The sequence below is a fragment of the Pseudopodoces humilis genome, chromosome 6 (genome assembly GCF_049639895.1).
Source record: "Pseudopodoces humilis isolate 2021_Gansu_Grassland_sample_001 chromosome 6, ASM4963989v1, whole genome shotgun sequence".
NCBI lineage: Eukaryota > Metazoa > Chordata > Aves > Passeriformes > Paridae > Pseudopodoces > Pseudopodoces humilis.
Window position 1 is genome coordinate 10,385,007 of NC_142205.1, and position 24,833 is coordinate 10,409,839.

A 24,833-nucleotide genomic window follows, 5' to 3' on the forward strand; every position below is an offset into this window, starting at 1 on the left:
CACAGTTTATTCTTTAATATTTTTGAAAATACCACAGCCTCCATTAGAAGTCTTAGCCAGGAAGCCTTGGTTCAGCTGTCCTCCTTTCTGCATTTGGTATCATTTTGAGACACAAGGCAGAGTACATTTGTATTTATCTGAGAGAAAGCTGATAGACCAGATCTTTATTAACCAAAGGCAATGAAACTGCACATTTGAGAATGTGATTCAGTGTTTACAAACATACATTTTGCAGCCAGACTATTTTGGTGCAGTTTCTCTTCCAGAAAGGGTATTCCCATACATCTTCATTTATTATCCTAACGAACTTAACGAGGTATTTAGTTGCACAATTTATAGAAAGAAAAATTAATGGCATTGCATTCTCAGCTTATGTGAAAAGGAGCTGTCGTACTTCAGCAAAACAAATAGAATTCATCCGCCCACGTACAGTAGAGTCCTAAACTAATTAAATAGGCTGCTTATCTCAGATATAAAATTCAGGCTTCATCTTTCAAAATGAGAGGTTTGAGGAAGGAAACATATTATGATATGTTCTATCAGCTAAATATATATATAAGTGTCTGAATTAATCTTTGGATGTCTCCCAGAGAAAACGAGAAGGTTCTTGTGTTGTCTATAGAATACAGAGGGTAACCAGAAATGGTTATAAATTGACTTCTTTAACAGGACCTTGCTCAAGTTCTCTCTAAGAGATAAGACTTTTTTAACGTCACACCGGTTTAATTTACATTATCACTCCTAACCCTGCAAACTGCAGGATTAAATTCAAACAGGTTTTGAATTTAAATATCAGACTTTTTTTAGATGGAAAATTCCTGATTGTCTTTCTTCTACTATGAGAACCTGGAGAAGCATGGTGAGAGTAAATTCAGCCCAGAGGAATGCATCCCAATAATGTGTACTTAACCAGTGTCAGGCAGAACAAAGACCAAGTTCAAAAGCATGCAGAAAACATGTTAGTAATGAAGTGAGAACTTAATAATTATAAAAGGAAAAATTCCTATGGGAGTTGGGAAGAAACTAAACTGTAATCAATCCACAAATAATCTTTTTGTCTTTTATTTCCTGAGTCCTCTCTGTGATGCCTGATACTGTGTCCTGACAGGAATAAGTTGCTATAGGCCATAGATTCCAGAATTTAATGTGCTGCTGAAATTCTTGTGCTATTTGAGAGCAACAGAGTGACCCTTTAAAACTGCCTAAGATCTGAGAAATTCTTAATAACTTTTGCTGTTCCTCAGAGCTTTCATCACTTCTTCAGCACCAAACTGCTCTGCTGTTGCAGGGATTGGCACGAAATTCCTGACTGCTGTGAGCATGCCTTGTTTGTTTGAGCTCCAGGTTCACATCTTCCCTTGGAAGCTGACAAGAAAACTGGCCAGAAACATAGAGGTCATCCAGGGTAGTCTTGGAAACATGAATCAGGAAAGGAAACTGGAAAGCTGCTTCTCAATCACCTAGGACAAATTATTGTCATTTGTATCTGATCTCCCCAACATCTTGATGACCTGCAATCAAAATGTAACAGTTAAATGTAATGATTTCACAACATTTTCTAGATACACGAAACACAGGCAGGTGTTATTTAAATCCATTGATTCAGCCACCTTGAGAGTTAAATTGACAAGAAACAGGATGAAGTAACATAAGGAAAATAACAAAACCTGAAATTTCTTACTGATGTGAAAACAAATCATAAATAAGAAAGCAACTGCTTAGACTAGACCTTACCCAAAAGGCTACGCTAAATAAATATATTTAAAGCTGTTAAAGCTTTAACAATCAGACTGATATGGGACTTCAGCATATTTTTAAGTTTTATGTGGCATCCTCAGAAGAGAACTACTCTTCTACATTTGGTTCCTGAGTTAGCACACAGAGCAAACTGAGGTATCAGAGCTCAAGTGATAGCTTCAGTAACACTATAGATATTAAAAAATCTGTATTCAGACAGTTAAATACATTCAGAACCAGACAGTACCACCACTGGCATGAAATACTCATGGACAGAGACTTCCATCCTCCTTTATATACAGTGAGATTCCAGTGGGTATCAGGGCATGCAAAATAAAAGCTCTCAAAGATAAAAGTGCAGACACACAAATGTCCACAAGTGGAGGAGAAGAACAAAAGGCAACACACTACAGCAAAACAAATATCGTCCTGAGAGATATCCTGGGGGAAGATCCATTAAGATGCAAAAATACTCACGAATAATGTTTAAGTGCCAATTAGAGGTACCCACTCCTGCAGCAGCATGCATCTACTTCTAGGTAGCTTGTGCAAAATCATCATAGAGTTATGCCCACTGGGAGCAGGTGCTTCAATTAGAGGTTACATTTATAATGTAATTAAATACCTAATTTATGAAAGGAATGCAAATCACCTCAGTTTCTAAGTGGCAACAATGACATTTAGTGCATACTACGCAACACCTTTGTTTTAGGAATTAAGCAATGTATGCCCTCGATGATAGCAGCTCCAAAATGGCCTGCTGCTGACTGGTCTCTTGAGAACCCCAGCAAGCACAAAAAATGAGAAATGGGATCATAACATTTATGAGAGACAACTGGGACAGTCGCAATCTTTCACTGTATTTCAAGGAGGTTTTTTAATTTTTCCTTTTTATATCAAGAACTCAACAAAATTATGTAATGTTTTTTAAAATCTTTTTTATACAAAAGATTTTAATTGCTTGTATGTTTGTTTTTAGTATTTCAATGGTTTGCAACCATAGTGGTTTGCCTTAGCTCTGAGTGTAGAGTCACCTCTTCGAGCTGTTGTGCCTTTTGTGCTGTTCCTCAGTAACTCTCTGGTGTGCAATTGAGCATCTGGTTGATGGCTACCATTCCCATTGCAAGATCAGTTCAGATGATTTGTAGTAACAGAAAGTCCCATTATGTAATGGGGAAAGATTAGAAACAAGCAGCCCTGCGGAACTGCTAAAATACATAATCATTTGTACTGGTGTTTAACTCATATTCCGTATGATCCATTGTTTGCAAGACTGCTGCTTCACCATGGGAAGTTATTTATGCATTGGCTAGACATGCTGGGAAAAAAGAGGCCAACACCAAAATATCCAATGTTAAAATTCGATTTACATAAAATAAAAGGGTGCCACGTATCTTCTAAGAGCATTATTTAAAAATATTGCTCATTTACTTAAGCCCTTTTATAGGTGAGAAATGGGACAATCTCTCACTGGAAAAATTCGGAAACAAAAAAGAAAAACAAGGATCAAGCATTGCAACAGCACCTCTCTACCCCCAGCCCAGGAGCAAAATATGGCAATATCTCCGTGCAGTGACAATCCTTCAACCCAGAGCTCCTAGAATCCCTGGTGAAGCAGTTCTCACCTTGGATTTTCACCTTTTTTCTTCTTGTCTGGGAGTGAATCCTTCCAGGATTGAAGGAGTGTGTCTCAATGGCTTCCCACACAGACTCCAGTGAAGTCAGCTGGACTCTGATTTTGTATAGGCAACTATCTCCCAACCTGCTGCAATGCTAAAGCAAATCTGCAGCCTGCAAAACACAATAAGAACATCTTTCTTAATGCTTTCTGGTTTAATTTTCAGCTTGTTTACCCTCCTGTCTTTCCTCACTTGATTGCTATTAGATGATTTAATAAGAACACAAATAACCCTCACCAAATCAAAAGTAGATGGAAGGATGTCCTGGTTAAAATGTTTTCTTCTTTGAACTCAGGTAATCACATCTACTCAAATTCTCATCTCCTGATAAAACATAAATTGTCTATTGAGGCCATAAGAAGAAATAATTTACAGCAGCCTTTTTTAAATGCTTTATTAGCTATATGCAATGTCTATTGAAATAAATTGCTTTTCTCCAAATGTGTAAAGACACAGAGGCCTGATACAGCACATTGGGGATTTTGGACTATTATTGTTTGATTATTTGGGATTTTAAGAACATATGTGATAAAGGTCATGTCACTTATGTGTATACATTTGTCTTCTTACACATAAGATTATTTTCTTTGCCTATTTTGGTGTATTTCCAATACAATATTATTCAGTGAGATAATATTTTCACCACTTTTTTATATGTGGTATTTCATTCTGCTACATATAAGTATCCCACTCTCCACCATATTGTTGAGATCTAAGCAGAGAACCAGAAAACCAGTTTGGAAAAAGTAGGGAACCTTCATACCTAACACCCATCTGCACATTGAGGTCAGAGTAAGTAACTTTTTATACTTGTTCATTTCAAATGCATTTTTCTTCTCCTCTTACCTCAGCCCAGGAAAAGCCCTAGATGTCATGCAAATCAAAATGATGATGATGAAAAGCAGTTTTCTTTGGAAAATGAGCAAACGTAGAGCGCTGTCAGACTTGTGGCTGTGCCACACTATTCCCACAGAGTAGTGCCCATGAACATCTCTAATCTCTTTTTACCTTAGTTAGGATGTTGCTACCACAACATACAATTTTACTGCTTTGAGAACTGCCTGATTTCTACATGGCAAGGTTCTCTTTTTTCCCACCCATAAAATACTTAGATAGTCTCATACCATCTGTGCAGAAAAACCTAGGCAGGTCACCTGTTGTCTTCCAGATGGAACATAAATATTTGGCTTGGGATATTGCAGTTTAAAATAAAACCTCCAGTGGCATACTACAAGAGCACTGAACTTTTCCTCTTTATTTACTGGCCTAGCATCAACCTTGGAAAACAAATCCTCTCCTGTTCTGATAAAACCCAAGCAAGTTACAAATTGTTTCATATGTTCTCGTACCTTGCACAGCTATGGCTTTTCATTTGTCCAAATTTAATTGAGTTTGTATTGAATAAACAAAAGAAATATGTGAGGAATTTATGAACAAGATGGAAACAAAGAATTGGTAGTCCTTAATGACCACTTTCTCACTTCAAACCTTAGATTTCTGTCAAAGGCATAAAAAAAAAAAATCTGTTTTAAGGCAAATTTTCAAGTCTATGCTAATCACATATACCAGCCTAAACAACTTCTTAAGCAAATAAAATCTGCTAAACATTTCAGACAGTCATTATGGGGCCTTTACCTGGATCCACAAACATGAAGGCATCATCTGCTTGAACAAGATAAAACTAGGTTGTCCCCATGGCATAACCAGGTCTGAAAATGGACTGATAGCAATACAGGAGACTGCATACTATGGCACTGGGAATTTTCAAAGAAGTGGATTTTTCCATAAGGAAGGGAAAAGTCAGCACATATGAGAGCTATTAGTAATGTCTAAGTATCTGCATATTCTCCAGTAGCATTTACCAGTTAGTTAAAGGCACAGTAACTTCTGCAGCAAAAGAGGAGTTAGACAGCAAACAGAACACTAAATGCCACTCCTAAAAAAAGCCCCAAAAGAAACAATACAAGGCTTGCCACAAATTTGTTTAATTCTTTGCTGGCATGTACCTCACTCCAATTAGAAACATGCCACACTTAGGGGAACAATATCATTTGGTTAGCCAAGCCTCTGGTGCAAGGATTGAGTGTTCTGCCTCCCAGCAAACTGCAGCCACCAGCCTCTGCCTTGTCTTGTCTTTCAGTCAGGAGAATGGACTCCCCTTCCAGCCATGGGGTCTTATAAGGTTACATTGCCTCCATAATTAATAACCCTGTGACTGCTTTAGCTCCTAGAAGTACGAATTACACCTTTACCATAACGTCCCTAATGAAATGGAAAATTATCTGTCTGAAAAGTAGGACACAGAGCCAGGAAATTAAGAGAATGAGATAGCAATTTATTTCCAAGACCTGCTGGAGACTCTCCCAGGAGCAAAAGTTACTCTCCCTAAGAGATTGCTACCCACCCTGATTAGTGGTTGATGGTCACCTAGGAATGGTCACTTCCTAGAGGGTTAAAACCCTCTTAGGTTTTAACCCCGTAAATTAATTCTTCATCTCATTCCCTAAACAGGACCTGCAAATTTTCTTACTTCCACATGAATAGCATTGGTAATATTTGGAAATCATCTTTGGAAATTAGTCTGGTCAAAGTTTTCCTGAGCTTCACTGGAATAACAACATTAAATAATAATAGCAAAACTCTTGCTGCCAGGAGTCTGTTATCTCTGCTCTGCTCAAACACTGCTGCCTGAAGCAGATACCATCAGCTGTTATGATGCTGGTAATATACCAGAAACTGTCATTCCACATTTAAGAGATCCAAAAGAACAGGAATTGCCCTCATTTGTACTCTGAAATTTAAAGAATGCTTCCTTTTTCTGTTTCAGTGGTATTTTGGACTTAACGTCAGTCAAGAAACTGACTCCAAAGAGAAAATGACTGAGATGGAGTATTTCTCCACTACCCTCTAATTTTAAATGACAGGTACAGATATGTCTCAAGAGACTGACAGTTTTTGTATTGTGCTTTGCATTTGAAAGCAAAAAGGGGTTTTATTTCAGAATGGTTTTATTTCTCTTGCTATGTCAGTGGCCAACTTTGGAAGTCAGGCCTTGTAAATCACACAATTCCTGGAAATGAGTTTCAGACCTCTGAATGCTGACTCACTGGCATTTAAGTGTGTTTTCATAAGTAGTCAGTAACTTTTAGAGCCAGGATTTTCAGAAACAACCTTCTGTACTGCAGATTGTTGACAGGTAAAATTGTGTGCCAGTTTGAGGTTGACTAGAGGACTTTTTATTACCTGTCTCAATTGCATTCATTGCAGGGATCAATTAAATGGCTGGAAGCATGAGCAGTGTGTACCCTACTTGTAAAGGCTGGCTGCATACTTAATAGAAAGCACTCTAAAGCAGCTCATACAATATTCCCATTACCAGCCCAGATTAAGAGCATTATAAAAACCCTCAAACTGCTCACCTGGCCTCTTCTGCTGTGGTTCCAAACTACCAAAAAGAAAGAAAGAGCTGTCAAGACTGCTCATGCACACAAGTGGTGGCTGGGGTATCCTAGTGGAGGGTGACCTTCATGTGAGAGCCATCTGGGAGGCAAGCTGTGTAACTTGTGGCTTTGGCTGCTTGTGATTCCATTCCCTTGGCTTACAGGTGTAAGTTACACCTTAGGGTGAAAGCCCTGCAATGAAGGGGAGGAGCTTATCCCACAACACCTGAATTACTCAGGGAGTTCAAGGAGATGCTCTAGAAGCCACAGCAACAGAGCTCTTCTGGTTATCTGCTGATCCCAAGTCCCGCTGTTTTCTCTGCAACCCTCAGCCGTGGGAAGGTGGGTGTCATTTGACATTGCTACAGTGAATTGTCTGTTTCTGAGAGATTCTGGTGTCGCAGCAGTTTCTAGAAGCTGCCAAGGACCCCAGTGCTGGACATTCCACTACTGAAAGGCTTAGTGCTGCTAGATGTTAGAATGGGTTTTCATGCTTGCACTTGTCTTTCTCTTCTTTAAGCATTTCTGCAGTGAGGAAGAAGGTTTTTCTGAGGCTGCACTGGACAATGATCATGCTCATGACTGAGAGTGATAACCTCTTCCACCTCTCCAAGCCCCTGTTGGGCTTTCACCCCGAGGACCACGATCAGTGAAAAGAAGGGGCTCCTGCAGGATGCTGGCTATTCAGACAAAATACAGCCCAAACTTCTGTCTGCTAAGCTGACCATATTTTTTGCTTTTGTCTCCTCTCTTCCCACCTTTCACTTCATGAAAACCTATCCCTGCCCATGCTAAGACACTTGTTTTGTCCATTTAGGAAGAATATTATTCAAGAAACTTCTGATCAAACTGGTAGCTCACATAATGGTTTTGCTTTATTCAGTCTGAGGTTTGGAAAAGACAGTGACTCACATAGACAAAAACCCGAAGAGCTGAACATGCAGAAGGGTACAGGTGACCTTTAGCTTTGCTCTTTCTGGCTGGATCACGTTGCTGTGCCTGAGCTGAGCTGACTCAGATGTTGCAATCTCTCACACTCTCTTTATACTCCTTGCAAATCACAGTACTGACAGGGAAGAAAAAGAGATGATGACAAGCGACCAGAGGTGTGGAAATAATTATTTCATTATCCTGCAATCCATAGCCTCATATTCCCCAGGCTGGAAGTATCCTGATATCAGATAGCCTATATTATAGGAATAATCTTGTTATTATTGGATTTTTTATTATATATCCTATCCTATAATATAGTGTTACAAGAACCACATTATATAGAATATCCTATAATGTTGGATCTTTTGACTTCAAGAAAATACCTCCCTTCTGATTTCTTCTCCCAGACTCCCTGTGCCATAGGACCTTCATACTTTGCCATATTCAGGGGATATACAGGGTCCTCCCTGGCAGCCTCCAGGTGGGCATTGCCTCTGAAAATTCCCATTTTCTTGGGATTCAGGAAGGCTTTTCCCAATCAGCTCCTTCTGTTAGAAATCCTGACTCAAGAGGAATGAAGCAGTTTGGGCATTTGGATTTGATTAAATAATTAAGTTCAAAGGGAAATCCAGGAGAAACCCCAAATATATTTTCAACATTTAGTTTTGAAATTATTCTATCATGCATCTATATTAAGAAATAATAACAAGAATTTCCCCAAAATAAATCAAAACTCTTTTTCAGTGGAATTAAGCATTTACTTGGTCTCTTTACTTGACACTTTTCCCCATTTTGAATACAAGAAAAAAAAAACAAACCTCCAATTTTCAATGTTAAACTGAAGGGAATTATTCTCTCAATTCTCTTTTAATTTGCCACAGAAATTAAAACAATTTCTTTCCGATTGTCTTCTAAGAATGACCTAAAAGACCTAGATTTTCTCCCTTACAACAAAATTTACACAACATTCACATATTGATAGGCAAAACTTATCTAAATCTAAAACTAGCTAATCTGGGTCAAGCAGAACAGAATTTTCTGGATTTTTTAGATGAAGTAGGTGCAGAAATAAGGCTACCCTAAAACCTTAGAGAAAATTAATGTTCTTTAAAATTAAATATTTTCTAAGATTTTGTTTAATTACTTAAAAGAAAGCAGGCTAAAACAAAAATACCAGCCTATAACAGAGCTGTCTCATGTTTTTCCTTTTGCAAAGTACCTGAATTCTCCTATCAAAGGTAATTGAAATAAAAGTACACTGTTAGATGGCAGGTTTGTAAACACAGAAGGTATGTTAACACCTCAGCAAATCACACAAAAATGTACTCAGAAGCCAAATTACCCACTGGTTCCTCAGACTGTGTTTTTCAAATATGTAGAAGAAAATGCATAGAAGTACTACAGCTTTGCAGATGCAGAGAGGCAAGCAGCCCTTTCTGTGCCTCCAAGGACTCTTTCTGGATGGGTCAGAGGGACATAATCCAACAAAACCTCTGCTGTCCATCCTCAGCCTGTGCCACTTGCAAGGACCTCACAGCATGGAACCCCCCCAGTGCCTCCACCAGGTAGGAAAGAGCTCCTGTGTCCTCTTTGTGGAGAAATAGAGAATTGGCTGGAGATGGATATATGGAGATAAGGCATCAGCTATTGTAAAAAGGTAGCTGGACTCCGCCAATGGCAAAAAAAATGAATTTCAGGAAATATTTTTTACCCTGCTCTGACATGGGGTAACTCTGGCTGGGGTAAGTCCTGTGGGAATGTTTCTCCTGCCTTAACACTTTGGAGTGGACTTTGAAAAGTGCAAAAGGAAATTAGCATCCAAAAGACAGCCAGCAACTTTTAGTTGCATTTGCATCTTTACCTTTTTGAGGGGGGATTGGAAATCTGAAGAAATAACAGAGAGGACTCACTCATATCAAAGTACGTTCTTAAAACTTATATTGTTTAAGGACTCGTACTTCTAGATTCTTACCAGTAACTGCAAGGTAGGAGTTGCTAAATTCATTCCCGCTTGAGAAATCCTTCAGGAAGCCAAAGCAGCTTATCAGTGTCATTAAAGGATTTCACAGATCCGTGGGTTAAAATGAGAGGGTTTTTTGCTATGAGTATTGCATTTTAAAAGTGCATTATCATCTAAAACATCTCTTTGCTCCACTTTCATGGGGAATTATTGCTATAGCAATGAATGGAGTCAGGCTGCATGAGCCTTCTCAGCTCACTTTCCATTTCACTGGCTGACAAGTTTCCCAGTCTTTGCTGGATCCCCATGGGCTGCCAAGGAGCAGAGTGAGAAGACATTTCACTGACCAAAACCTTCTCCTCTGCGAAGGGCAAGGGCCATTCCCCACCCCCTGAGATTCCTGCTCAACATTCACACTTCTTTTGCTGCATTTTACTGCAAGCATCCATTTGCCAAAGGAACACACAGTAACTGCCGTGGGTTTTTGGCAGGGACCAGGAATGTTTTATAGTTAGACAACTCAGCTGGACTGACTTCTCAAAGTTCTGTGAAAGGTGAGATCCAGCATGTCGGGCAGAAGCATGACTCTCCCCAAATGACCACTTCTGGAAGTTTGGGCATCAATGTTTATCTGCCAGCTAAAGCAAATACTAGTTCTTTTGGGGATTTCAGCCTAAAAAGAAATGTAACCACTGCACTGTCATGAATGATTTCCTATAATAGTTCTGGGTTTCATTTCTAACTGCAAAAATGAGCAGAAATGTGGGCTTGCACTCCTCCAAAACAAGTTTCATGGCTGAAGTTTTCCCTGCACACATTATCCCCACATTTATTTCCTGATGATCCATTATTTTCAACTACCAGCTTCCCTGGATTTCTCACTGAGATAAAGCAGACTCCTCCAGCACCATTTATAATGGGATTAAAACAAACTGCAAATTAGACCAAGCACAGCAGGAGCTGAGCATCTAAAAGCTACTTCAGCTCTCCTTATTGATTCCCTAACCTTCCATCCCTGGTCTGCACGCTTCTGCATGGAGACGCATAAACACAAACATCAGGCAATCATGGCTTTCCACTTTATGTTTTGAATTTAAAATAATTATTGGTGAATCCAGATTTTTTTTTTTTTTGCTATTATTCTAGGCCACTGCATTTCTAGGCTTCCCAAATAGATTCTTTCTCTTGAAAGCAAGATATGATTAGGGAAAAATCTATTAAAAGTCAAACTTCCCTGCAGACTCACTTATTTGTCGTTCACTAGAGTTTGGTCAGGTATCTCTGCAGAGCATTGCATGGGGGGTGCAGTGTTACATTATATTTAATCTCATCCAACCTCAGGGTATTAGGAAAAAAATTGAAAAATTATACCATTTTCTTTCTCATACCTTGATTGACAATCTGGTGGAAGAAAGGAAATTAATTTGATTTCTCCACATGAATCTCTCAATTCCTAAGACTAACTGAGGTAATGAATTCCCAGATAAAGCTGAATTTTAATCAAATAAGTACCTAACCGAAGAGAAATATCAGGTGCTTTTACCCAGTGGCTCCTTGGCAATGTGTGGAATGGGGAACAAAGCCCATCGGTGCAGGATCCCAAGGATCCAGGCAGAGCAGTGCAGGATGGATAATCCCTACTTGGCTCAAATGGGAAGTGAAGAAACTGGGATCACCCACATTTACCTGCAGCTGCACCTCTCCTGCCCACTGCCTTTCCAGCACAGCCCTGGCTGCTGCAGCAGTGCTGTGCTCCTGCTGCACCCTTTGCAACCAGTCTTGGATTTTCCTGGCAGTAAGCAATATTCCATCTGCACATTTGCAGTGCTGGGGGGCTCCTGGTCAGGACAGCCCTGACTGTCCCTGCTGTCCAGGGCACTGCCAGCTTGCTGCCACCTCCTCACCGTGGTTCACCACTCCAGGCTTTGGAGCCAGCCAAAGCATTCTTCAGATCTACTCTGATTGTTCTGAACCCTGAAAGCTTAAAATGCCTCTACAAACAAATGTGGTTTCTCCTATTTACCTAAATAAAAATATTTAGGTAATACTGTGGCTTAAAAAATTATCCAACAAAACAACAACAAAAAACCTCACCTCAAACCCACAAAGAATTTAAATGAAGACAATGCTGTATTGAGCATTTCACATGTAGGTGTGCTTGTTTCAAGGACCATCCTGCATTTCTCAATTATTTATTTTCACTCTCAGCAGCCTTCATTTCCAATCTTTCTCTGTTATTTTCTTCCCAAAATTTTATTGTCTCAAAAAATCAGAAATATCATTCCCTATTTGTGAACAGAGTGGCCTCAACTCTAACTCCCTATTTGCAATCTGCCCACTGATAAAACTGAGCTTGTCCCTCACAAGGTCACCATAGAAATATATTTAATTTGCCCAAAGAAATCTTCCTAAATTGTCTCTCTGAAAAAAGCCAAGGATAAAATTTTACATGCTGAAAAGCATATTTTTGTCTCGTTTCACATTTGCTTGAAAATTGAGGACCTCTCTCAGCTGTCACTGAGTTTCAGCTCCTGTTAAACTGAAGGCACAGCATTTAGTGTGGTACACGATTTTCCAGCAGCGTGATGCTGCTTAGACCAAACAAATGTGCATTTTTCAACCTTGTAGGTTTTTTTTTCACTAATGGAAGGCTGCATTAAAATATTTGTTCGGTTAGATTTGCTTTTACTCTTCATTAGTTTGGGGATGTAGGAGGGAAATCTGCGGAATGGCACCGCTAGAGGGACTCGGTAGGTGGATGAGGATCTGCCGGGCAGGTTCTTCCCATCCCGGGGGGAGAGAAGGGCTGGCCGGGAATCCACCACACACTCACCTGCACTCCTTTTTCTAGGGGTTTAAAACAAACAAAGAACCCACAACAAAACCCCTGGCTTTCAGTTCTTTGTAGCACATCAAAGAAGCGAATGAAATCGGCATTAAAGGAGGTGCAACACTGAAGAGAGCATCCCTCGAGCAGCGCTCTGGGAGCAGCTTCTTCTTCGGAGCCTTGCAGAGCACGTTATGTCATTCCAAGAAAACACCTTGTCTTATTTTTCCAGGTGTTCAGGTAATGGGATATCTTAAAAATTTCAGTTCTCAGCCACAATTTCAAGGATGTTTTTGCTAATTTACTGTCTTTACAACCTGACTTTAAAAATATTGGTTTGTTGGAGCCTCCCACTGATTTCCCTGGGCCTTGATTCATGCCCTTAAAAATCCTCAGATCTTTGATCTGAAAAACACTCTTGCTTATGCTTCAACTTCTTGCCTGTCAGTTGTTTCAGTTAAATTAGTGAGAAAATGTGTGTTTAGTTAACAGGAAATTTGCTATACAAGGCCTTTGAATTATACTAGAGGCTTTGTTTTGAAGCTTTGTATAGTGCTTAGTGTGTATTCGGCAGTGAATAAATAGTACTGACTATATAGTACTAATATAAAATACCAAAATACTAATATTAGCCTGCATATCTATTGCTTAAGCATAAGAGGAACTATTTTCAGAAATCACTTTGGTGGTTTAACTGAAAACAAAAGAGAAAGGCAGTCTTCTCTTTCCTTGAGAGACTTGGATGAAGTTTCCCATGGAAGGAAACAGACTTGCCTCAGGCATGGCCCATCTCTTTTCAGAGGCCGTACCTCAGTTATTCCCCTTAATGCTGACTTGAGACAGCCAGCTGTGCAGACCAGACTGCAACTGGAGAGTAAAACCAATGCAGAGTTTGTGGAAGCAGACACTGAGAAATCTTGAACTCCATGAACAGGAGTATTTCAGATTTTATGCAGTGAAATATGGAACCAATTAGGGCACTAAATGTGACAACCTCAAGCTGTTCAATTTTTTGAAATCATACTGAAAAGCAGTAATAACAATTACATGGCAAGTATTTGCCTTTGCCTGAGGTCAAATGCCTTTTTCTTTTGAGATATGTTCCTTTAGTCTACTGAGGGCTGCATGGGCTTTGCCAGCCTCTGTGGTGCTCTGTGCTGGCGGTGCCAAAGCAGAAGAATTTGCCTTTTGGTTTCCCTAGTGCACTATCTAAGCATGTACTTGGACTGACACACTGAACCAACACACAGCTGGAACAGAGCACCCTGCTAAAGAAAACCAAAGCCCTTGGCAGTGCAGCTACAAGAGTCAGGGATGCATTTCATGGTTTCCCATCCAATCTTCTTGTCTCCAACATGCAACCAAAAATGTGTAGAGAGGATGGGGAGAGGACTCTTACATTTGTCATGAAGTCACAACAGATTTTAGGTTTCAAGATTTAGACACTAAAAGGTGATAGATTCTTAATATGTTATTCAGATAGGATCATGGCGACACACACCACACCAAGACGTGACATGGGAATTACAGATTTGTCTGCATAATCCTTCAAATGCTTTTGTTAAGTCAGAAGTGACTGTCCTGCTACCCAACATTGCAGCTAGGCTTCCCCTGCTGCTCCCTGCTGCATTCCCAAGGGCAGGTACCAGGACTGGTATCAGAGGCTGAAGGGGAATGTTGTCAGTGCACAAATCCAGCCTACAGCCTGGTGGTCAGGCACAGATGTAATCCTACCCCTCCTGCAATGGATTTTGAGCTCCAGATTTATCAAGCAAAAAGTGACCAGCCCCAACTCCACCACCAGAAATGACACAGACTAAGGAGGCATCTCTTATTTTTGTATTATTGTATTCTGATGAAAAAATACAACATTAAGTCCAAATACCAGAGAATAGCGATGGTTAGGTATAATTTGTAGCTAGTGCTTTCTGTTAGCTAGCTGTAGGCAGGTAAGAACCTATGAGAACAAACAAATTGGGTTAGACCAAGGAATCATCCATTGGAGAGTAACAAGCAGCATTTATCAAGGACTGCATGTGCCTGTAGAAGGGCTCACATCACCATGGGGACATTTTGGGTCACTCTGGTCCCCTGTGTCTCTGTACTGATTGTCAAAGAGGTCTGTACCACCCTGTTAAACCACATGCCAGCAATAGATGCACTCATATGTCTCTGCAGATCTTCAGTTTGTCCTTGAGATACATAAATCATATCATGGTATATTTTGCTTGCTGCTCCAATAGCAAACAAAATAGCAAAGCTCGGAGTAGCACTAAGGCAATACATCCCTGTTCCAAATAGGAAATCTGGTAGAAAAAAAGCATTTGTGTCATTGAAGGGAAGTGTTCAGCCTGGGACCTGTGGGTTGCAGGAACAATTTTAAATGAATTGGTTCTCATCCTCTCTAAAAATACATAAAATTGTTCCTGCTGTTAAATTACCATTTTCTGGTACCTGGCAGACTCCTAATTGATTAGAAAAAACTAATTTAGTTCTATGAATTATTTGCAAGAGAAGTATCTGAAATATCTGCTTTATTAATATTTTGATGTGAAATTATTATTTTATTCAGATGTCTCAGCTTGTTAGAGTTCAGAAAAGTAACTTAAAGGAAAGCTGATTAAAACCAATCCCTGGTGCAAAAGCAGCTCAATGAGCAGTCATGCCAAGGATGAACTTGTCCCAGGGTAACTGCTCATTTTGTTGGCATTGCACCATTTTAAACTTATCCAGATAGTTCAGAGTTATTCCCACATTGGAAAAAATAAGAAACTCATTAGAATTTTGCAGCAGCTTTTTTTCCTGCTAAATTATCTTGACCTTTCCTGTGAAAGTTCAGAATTTTCCAGCTAGCAAAAATTCAGCCAGAATTCCACTGATTTCTGCATGAATTCAGATTTAGAGTCCTCCCCTCCCGAGCCCTGACTTTCTTCTGTAGCAGAGGTCATATCATGCCCTCCTTCACACCTTTCACTTTTTCATCCAGCTGAGGACACCCTATAGAAGTGGAAAGTATTTTTTGGGGGGAATATCTTTTGTTCAATACCCAAAGTTTCTTCTATTTGCAGTCCATACGGAAGGCAACATGCAAGACTGCTTGATTTGTGAAACAACATAATTAAAAACAGCTCAGTGTTTGTGGCTTTTTGTAAGAAGTCATTTCAAAATACTGAAGTTTCACTGAATTCTGAGTCTACTCAGCTTCTCCATCAACACTTCCATCTAACCAGGCACTGTCACATTTAGAGTGGCATTAAGGGTTTCCAGCACAACACATCAGATGCAAGAATCTTCAAAAGATTCTTGAAACTTTACAAATATCATCTCAGTTTTCAGAGGAAATGGACATTTGAGGTAAGGTTTCCTGTCAGATATCTAGCAAAATTCAAAGCTAGGCATTTGAATAAAGCAAAGAACTACAGAGACCGACTCCTGCCCCCAAAACAAAGTATCCAAACAAAACAACAACCATCAAAAAACCCCAACCAAACCAACAAAAAAACCCTCAAAAAGAAACAAACAAACAAACAAAAAAAACCACCCAAAGATCGAACTACTGAATGTTCAACTTCATCCTGCTCAATGACTGACACCATGCAGCTCTGCTGCAGGACGAGTCCCAGCACACTCTTCACTTCCCTGGGCTTTCCTGTACAAGACTCTCTCTTCATATCCATCACCACTCACTGGCTGTATCCCAGCTTGCTCGAGAAGCAAACATCCTGAATTCTGCTGTTCCTTTGTCTCTTCCTTCTAGATATCACTGATTAAAGATCCACAGCTGCAAACATGAGAATGAGATGCATTTCACTCTCCTTTTCTTCCCTACTCAAGAATTCTGGTTTCACTTAAAACCTTGAGGTATTTGTAAAACAAACATTCCCCAGCCCTCCCCTCACCCCTTTTTCTCTCTTGCCATCTTACTTTTACATGTTTTTATCACGTTTTTCTACCAGCCAGTTCAGTCAGATCTTTTCCCACTTTGTGTTATAAATAATATGTCTTGAGAAACAGGAACACCTCAACAAAGCATCAGACCCTGCCTTGTCCCCAGTGTTTCAGAGCTCAAACATTATACAGTGATAAAAGAAATTATAAAACTGGGGAAGGGGAGACTGGACTGAGTCATACCATTCCCACACTTTGTGGTTTGTAAGAGTCATACATATACTTTATATTATTTCCTATTTATAACCTTTAGTAGTGAGTCACAAAGCATGAGCCTTAAGCTGCCTGAAGCCCTTACTACCAACAGTCTGAGCACCCTCCTGTCTAACCTGAGGCAAGTGCGACATCCAGCCCTGCATGGCAGGAGTTGAAAGTAGCAAACTTCAGCTACAAAAAGCAGTGTGACTTTTTCACTTGAACATCTGCATGTAGGAGGAGTGAGACAAGCAATGAATATGCTGCAGTCTTGGCGTGGTTTCTTTCCTGTCTTTTTATGGTCTCAATGGTCTTGGAGGTCGCTTTTCAACCCTAATGATTCTAAGGACAAGACAGATTTTGCCATAAGTGTCTAATGACAGCAGATCCCAGCTGAACTGCTGGAAATAGGATAACACTAAGAAGTTTCAGTCAGTGTGGGATACAGCCCCAGCACGGTCCTCTACCACTGCTTTTGGTCATCAACCTCCACAGAAAACACAGACATAAACCACCATCCTTCAGACTCAGTAGGATTTTGCACTTCCATCCTACGTGTGCTGCAATCTACTCCTGAAGATGTGTTATTGTCTTGCCAATGACACTGTGTTGTGTCTATCCAAAGGCAGCTTCACAGGACATTGGTTTCAGACACAAAGTTGATGTGAATATCTCCCACTGGGGTTTTCCCTCAGGACTCTGCATTCAAACTGCAGTATCTCATTTGGGATTGACACACAGAAAAATTGCACCATAAGCCAGACCACTTTAACTACTTATCCTGACCGAGCCAACACTGGAAATCTAACAGAGTTTCTCCATGTAACTTCAACCAGATGATTCACAATAGCCAGTATTGAAAATATACTGACATGCAACCACATTAAGATAGAATAATGTGTTTTAGCAGGAAATGCCCAAACTGGAAGTGACCTTAGCCTTCAGATATGATTTGCACTAACCAGTGTAGTAGCCTAGAAATTATTGCATGGGCAGGATGCTATTTCTCTAAGAAAGACTGAAGCCTAGTGATGTGGTGAAAGGAGAGACCATGCAGAGCAAAATGCTGTTTTTATATCCTGGAGCAAATCTAAGATAGATAAACTAGTTTCAATAGAAAATATTCAGTCTTCCCTAATCTTTCATTTCATTTATATAAGAGAAAACAGGGCTTATGGCTTTAGGCTTTTTTTAAGAGACAGAGATTTGCTTTGTGAAGATTTTTAATATAAGGAAATACCCCAAGCAAAACTATGTTTTCAGATAGCTTAAATACTCAGTACCAAAGCAGTATTTCCAGTGCTTAAAAGGGCCCCAGGTCATCACAGTTCTCTGTGAATATAACATGAACTTTCCTATCAATGCCTAGGTGTTCCCATTAAGCTTTTATCCAATGAATACAAGATTTCTTCAATTTCTTCTTCATTATTAACACATTTGGGGTATTTTTTAAAAATAAACTTCTTCACTGACAAGAAAGTTGGACAATTTTAAGCAGTCTCTAGCTCCTGACCTATGTTTGTCCTAGGTATACAGGCAGCATAAAACCCACCAGTTATAGAAACACCAGGTCTTGTTCTATCACAATTTAGTGAACAGGGAAACCTCTTGCAGAACACCAACAAGCCAGCTGTAGTGATGCACCTCCCCAGAAATATCAGCTGCTCAGTGGGGTCCCAGGGTAAAGTCTCAGCTACTCAGACAATCATATATTTACTTAAAAAGATCTGAAGAGAAACAGATCAATAAATTAATCAGTACTAGCTCAACACAAATGACACCTTTTAGCTCTGTATCAAAATTTGTTTCACTGTATAACTAAGCTATAAGTGGAGATTCAATTATAGTACCTCCACCAGGATGCTGGGGATGAAATCCAGCCGAGCTGCTCATTTGAATAATAATGTGCAGGCATAGAAAAAAACCCAAATCATTTCATGGAACTGAAACAGGTGAACACACTAATAGACTACAATATAATTGTTTGTTGTACATTTGTAAGTGTTGTTACATTTATGTGTGGCACAAGGTAGCAGGCTGTGAGGCCTGAGCAGTGAAATTTGCACTGTTCTTACCACTTTATCATTTTCCTCCATGTTTTTGTTTCATGCCCCCAAATACAAGTGTAGCACTAAATGTTAAACTGCAGACTTTCAGCTAACACTGCTCATTCTGCAGGTCACAGCACTCATCTGACTCAGGCTGCAGGTCCCTCTATCCCTGTGTTTCACTGTGAAGTGCTGTAAAAGCTGATGTCACAGAAATAGGAGAGCAGGACTTGGAGCTGTTTAAGACAGACATGAAGGGAAATCACATGGCATCAAAATCGAGCTGCTAAACTGCAGTTCTTGAGGTAAGGTTTTCCCATCAAATCAGTGCGTGTAGAAGGCACACTGTGGCTAGGACGAGCAGGTAACTGTGGGAAGGCTGAACATTCTGTGAGAAGGAGATCATAAAGGTGCAGGAACAGGCTGTTCCCATGTCCTAAACAATGAACCAGCAGGGAGGATGACCAGCCTGGCTGAACAGAGAGCTTTGGTTGGAACTCAGGGAAAAAGTTTTACCACTTTTGAAAGCAGGAGAAACCTAGGAGGACAGCAAAGATGCCATAAGGTTATGAGGTACAACATCAACAATGTGAAGTACTGGGTCCTACCCTTGGGTCACAACAAGCCCAGGCACTGCTGCAGGCTGGGGCAGAGTGGCTGAAAGCTGCCCAGCAGAAAGGACCTGGGGGTGCTGGTTGAGAGTGGCTGAACATGAGCCAGGTGTGCCAGGAAGGCCAATGGAATCCTGGCCTGTATCAGCAGGGCAGTGATACTGGACACTGCCGAGTCCACACCTCAAATACAGTGTTCAGTTTTGGGCCCTTCTCACAGGTAACTAGCAATAGGATAAAAGGAAATGGCCCCAAGCTGTGCCAGGAGAGGTTTAGATTGTATATTAGGAAAAATTTTTTCATGAAAAGGATTGCCAAGAATTGGAAAAAGCTGCCCAGGAAAGTGGTTGAGTCACCATTCCTGGAGGGATTTACATATGTAGATGTGGCACCTGTGTTCAAGGTTTAGTCTTGGATTTGGCAGTGCTGGGTTAATGACTGGGCTGAATGACCTTAAAGATTCTTTCTAACCTAAATAGTTCTATGATTCTAAGATCTACCTGGACAGGGGACTGTTAAATGAAGACAATCATGAAAGCTTTATATTCAAAATGGAATAGGAAATAAGGGTATAAACTTAAGGTTTGCCTTTGATCTTTTTAGGATTATCTCAATATGACAATTTGGAAAGAGACAAAAGCATACCTTAGATCATGGAGCAGAAGCCATCAAAGTTTTAAAACCCATCAGTAATCAAATACTTTCCACACACATGACATTTCAAAACAACGAGAAATATGCACATGGTTTGTCCATCCAGAGATTCACATCCCAACAGACTATGCAATTCAGAAGACCAGGAAATTCACTCCTCTGGTCAAATGCTGAGGCGGCACTAAGCATGATACAGGAAACCTGTGACCAATTTGCAGTGCTCGTCAGGGGTAAGGCAATTACTTTGTATTAGGTGTGAGTTAAAGATTGTCATTGAAAGGGGAACTTCCCCCTCCAATTTCAATGCACTTTGCAGCCCCCCTCTGGACTCTCTCCAGCAGGCCCATGTCCTTCCTGTGCCCCAGAGCTGGGTGGGGTGCCACAACAGTGGAGTGGAGGGGCAGAAATACCCTTGTCCTGCTGGCCACATTGGATGCAGCCCAGGAGATGTTTGCTTTTTCTGGCTGCAAGCACACATTGTCAGCTCACGTGGAATTTCTTGTCCACCAACACCCCCAGGTCCTTCTCCTCAGGGCTTCTACTTTCTCTGCCCAGCCTGTGTTTGTGCTTGGGGTTGTCCTGACCCCAGTGCAGAGCCTTGCCCTGGGCCTTGCTGAACTCCATGAGGTTCACCCAGTCCCACCTCCCAGCCTGCCCAGGTCCCCCAGGGCAGCATCCCTTCCCTCCTGCACCACACAGCTCGGTGTCGTCGGCACACACGATGGGCTCAGCAGGGGTAGGACAGAGAGCTGAGGAGGGAGAGCATTTCTGAGAGAAAATGGACTTCTGGAAATCAATTAATGGAGCAGATCAAGTTTTTCATCAGACTTTCAACCTGGCAACATTTTGAGAGACTTTTAAAGAATTTTCCCCTCTGGTCAAACAAAAACCTGTTCTTGCAATCTGCAGAGAAATCTATATTCCTGCAAATTGGCACAAACTGAGAAGAACAGAGATGTTGAAATACAGAGTAATTTTCACCAGTGTGGATTGCTGAACTTTTCCAGGTTTCCCAAAACTCTCCCTGTCCCACCATGGATGCCAGAGGCTGATTTTTGCTGACTCCTGACAGCTGGGTAGGTGGAAGAGGTTGCTCCCATTTTTTTCAAATCACTATTTCAGATATATCTGAGAAATTAATGTAAAGAGGGAGGAAGTAAAATTTTGATCCAAGAGAAATTTTCCAGATAATTTCCTTTAAGGAAACATAACCACTCATCTGTCTGGGACAAAACAGTCCTTGCAGGGGAGAGCCAAACCATAAGCAGGCAAAAATTTATTTTTACCAGAAAGAACTGGATGTGTGTATTTATAATAACACTTCTCAGAATTATCCCAAGTGAATTGAGTAACTCAAATGTCATATGTAAACCTGTAGACCAATCTCTGTTAGATACAAGGATCTAAAATGACATATTTTTACCTGTTGTCTACAAATGGCTGAGTATTGCACCTTCTGCTGAAATAGCTGATACTGCCTCCATCTGACTGCTAGATTACCAGTCCCTTGGATACAATCAGTTCTGCAATTCCTGTGCAATGAATGTTAGTTAACAAATCCAAGCTAGAATTAAAGTCAGGGAATAATGATTAAAAGTCAGAAAATGTTGATATGTATTGACCACCTGTACTAGTAAACCCTCCCTCCAAATTTAGTTCCAGCTGATACCATGACTCCTCTTTCCATATAAAGATTTTATTTTATTGTCTATTACTTGGTTGACATTCACAGTTAAGGGTGGATAAAAAAATGCAAACCCCACCTTTCTGAATACTATAAAATATCTTTATCTCATCACTATGGGATTACTGTGGACTGAGGTCCAGAGTCCCAGGGAGGAGATAGGCAGTACAGGGGGAGAGCAGGGCCCTGATTCTGGTCTGGCACTTTCTCTAACTGCCTGCTCTGAAGGGTGGAAAGTAGAGGGTTTCATTAGCCATTGTTGAAATACACTTTTATTAGTCATTAATAGACAAGATACAGAATTTTTTTTTTACCACATTGTTTATAAGAGGAGCAACTACAGCTGCAACAGGAAAATGGCCAAAAGGGGGCAGTTTTTCAAAGCTGAGAATGTCATTGAGGAGCACATCTGCAAGCAGAAAAGGGCTACAGATGACAGCTCCAAAGGTGACAAACTGATGTGCCACCCCTCAAAAAAAGATGACAAACTGAAGTGCCAGCCCTCAATACCAGGTGGTGCATGCATCTTCTCAGGCATCACAGCACTGTTCTGAAGACAGTCAGGAACCTCAGTGAGCACAGTCAAGCTCCTCACCGTTTTCTCTGCTGCATCCCACACCACCTAGATGGCATTTGTGAGGGCAGTGCTACAAATCTGGATGCAGCACCAACAGCACCACTGTCTTCTCTTGTACTCCCAAAGATGTAGTGGTTAATCAAGTTCCCAGGAAGGTGTTTGGACAGCAAATGCAGATGGAAGATTTTGTATCTCTTTAAAGAACAACTGCTTTTAAGTGCTAAAAGGTAGTTCATAGACCTCGGGAAAGATAAAGTAAGATCCTTTTAAGGGAAAGGAATGACAGCAATTTAAAAAACTTTTTTTTTTTTTGTACTCCTACAATCTTCAGACACAGAGTTTAAAACAAAGCCTTAACACCCAGACAAGGAAAGGGAAAGGGAAAGGGAAAGGGAAAGGGAAAGGGAAAGGGAAAGGGAAAGGGAAAGGGAAAGGGAAAGGGAAAGGGAAAGGGAAAGGGAAAGGGAAAGGGAAAGGGAAAGAAAGGAAAATACCAACACCACCAACCAAAAAAAACACCACACCTAAACTAAATAAATGTTCTATATTTCAGACACCAGGATTTCAGGAGAAGCTGTTGAGTGCTTTTCAAAGTGCTAAGTACTTGTGCTTCTTAAAACTGTTTATTACTGTAAACTGTCACCATTAACCAAGGAAATTTTGACTCACAGCTGACCCAAAAGCTGCAGCTTTGTGCACTTAACAAGACAGCAAGGTCTGTCCTTAATCAAAATGCAGAAGAGACAATTTACTCTGTGTTGCATCCATGTTTTTTGTCAATTGTAGAAGATGCTGCTGAGTGCGCAGCACTCTTACAAAGTCAGAACATTTTTTTTGTTCATAAATATTAATTCAAGGCACTCAACCTCAAACACTTGAAAGCCTTGGCTCTTTTCTATTATTATTCATTGCACAATGATTTTTTAATTGGAAATAGATAATTACCAGAATATTAATTCTATTTTACTGTCTTGGAATTAATGTGAATTTATCTGCAAACAAAGAAATACTGCAAATGTTTATTTGTCTGTATCTTAAACTAGACAAATGTCTCACTATATTGTATGTAAACATTACGCAAAATACATATTTTATATCGAGATGCCTACTATCATAACAGAGATGTTTTTATAGGGCAAGAGCTGTGAGAGTGACTGAATTTACCCGCTGCAGCCTTTTAGAAAATCAAAGTAAGGCAGAGGATCTAATTAATTTCAAGTAAGAATGAAAAGTCTGTTGGGCTTGACAACAGCATTTTGCAGAAATCTGGTGAAATCTGGATTTGATTGATAATATATTAACAACATACTGTTTCAGTGAGATCCCTTGATTTTTGAAGGATCAAATTATCCCTGTAAGAAAGCCTGGTTTTGACAAAACTAAAAGAGAAAAATCAACAGAAATTTGAGCAGTTTTTAGCAGGAATGCCTTGCTGAGCCATTCTTCCAAGATTTGCAGTGCTAGAGAAATTAGCAATGCCTGGGGTGCTCCTCAGAGTACCCAAATGTTTGCCCAAGCAATGGGTCTAGTTCAGCTGTCCTTCAACACTGATCCAAAATATCCCCTGGGTATGACTTTTTCCCTGGGTGGAAGATAAAAGATTATTTTTCTAACTTTTTTTCTTTCCTGAATTCACTTACCTTCCTGCCAACTTTATTTTAAAAGCATGCAACTTGTAACATAAAAGCAGAGACAGCAACATCTTCATGGAGAGCGATTTTTCAAGAAGAAGGACTTTTTACAAGGGCATGTAGTGATAGGACAAGGAGTAATACCCTGAAAGGAGGTAGATTGAGATTAGATAGTAGGAAGATATTCTTTACTGTGAGGTTGATGAGGCACTGAAGAAGTTGATGTGGATGCTCCATCCCTGGAAGTGTTCAAAGCCAGGCTGGATGTGGCTGGAGCAACCTGTTCTAGTGGAAGGTGCCCCTGTCCATGGCAGAGGGGTTGGAACAAGATGATCATTAAGGTCCATTTAAACCCAAACCCTTCAGTGATTCTATTACAAGTTGTTCACCACCAGTGCTGAGCTGTTATCCTTTAAGAAGTGCCTCCTTCTTTTTGAAAGTAGATATAAAATAATTCAGTATTCAGTGGGCCAAAGATCACGGCAGCTATGGATGGTGCATCCTCCTAATATTCTCCAGCAAGTCCCTGGTGTTTCTGTACTGATTAGTGGATAACCCAGTGAAAAGGAACAGCCTCTGGAGGGGCAGTCAGGAGAAAGACACCAAGCACCTCTGTCCCAGATGATTGTCTCCTGAGAGATAGAGAAGAATCACTCCAAGTCTTTGCAGCAGGACTAATGAAGACTGATTTCTTGAAGCTGCAGCACAATTCCTCAGCTCCATACCCACCCCTCCTTCCTCCCCTGCAGTAACCTCAGCTCCCCTCCATGTCCTCAGCTGCCTCTGCAGGAAGGCTCGGGCACACGCCTGTGCCACTGGAGCCAGAGGTGTGCTCTGGGCCAGCTGGCTGCTGCTGGCATCCCTGGCGAGCATGGAGCCAACAGCCTCAAGTCTGCACAGGCAGGGGAC

General features: G+C 40.5%; 1 long non-coding RNA gene across 1 annotated transcript; it reads right to left on the bottom strand.

Annotated features, from left to right (window-relative positions):
* Positions 1-285: 285 nt before the first annotated feature.
* On the bottom strand, positions 286-20,151 carry LOC148184107 (uncharacterized). Its single transcript, XR_015772777.1, has 3 exons — positions 20,024-20,151; positions 3,363-3,528; positions 286-1,511 (listed from the first exon to the last, which is right to left on the bottom strand). It is a non-coding gene; the product is annotated as an uncharacterized LOC148184107 (long non-coding RNA).
* Positions 20,152-24,833: the final 4,682 nt, after the last annotated feature.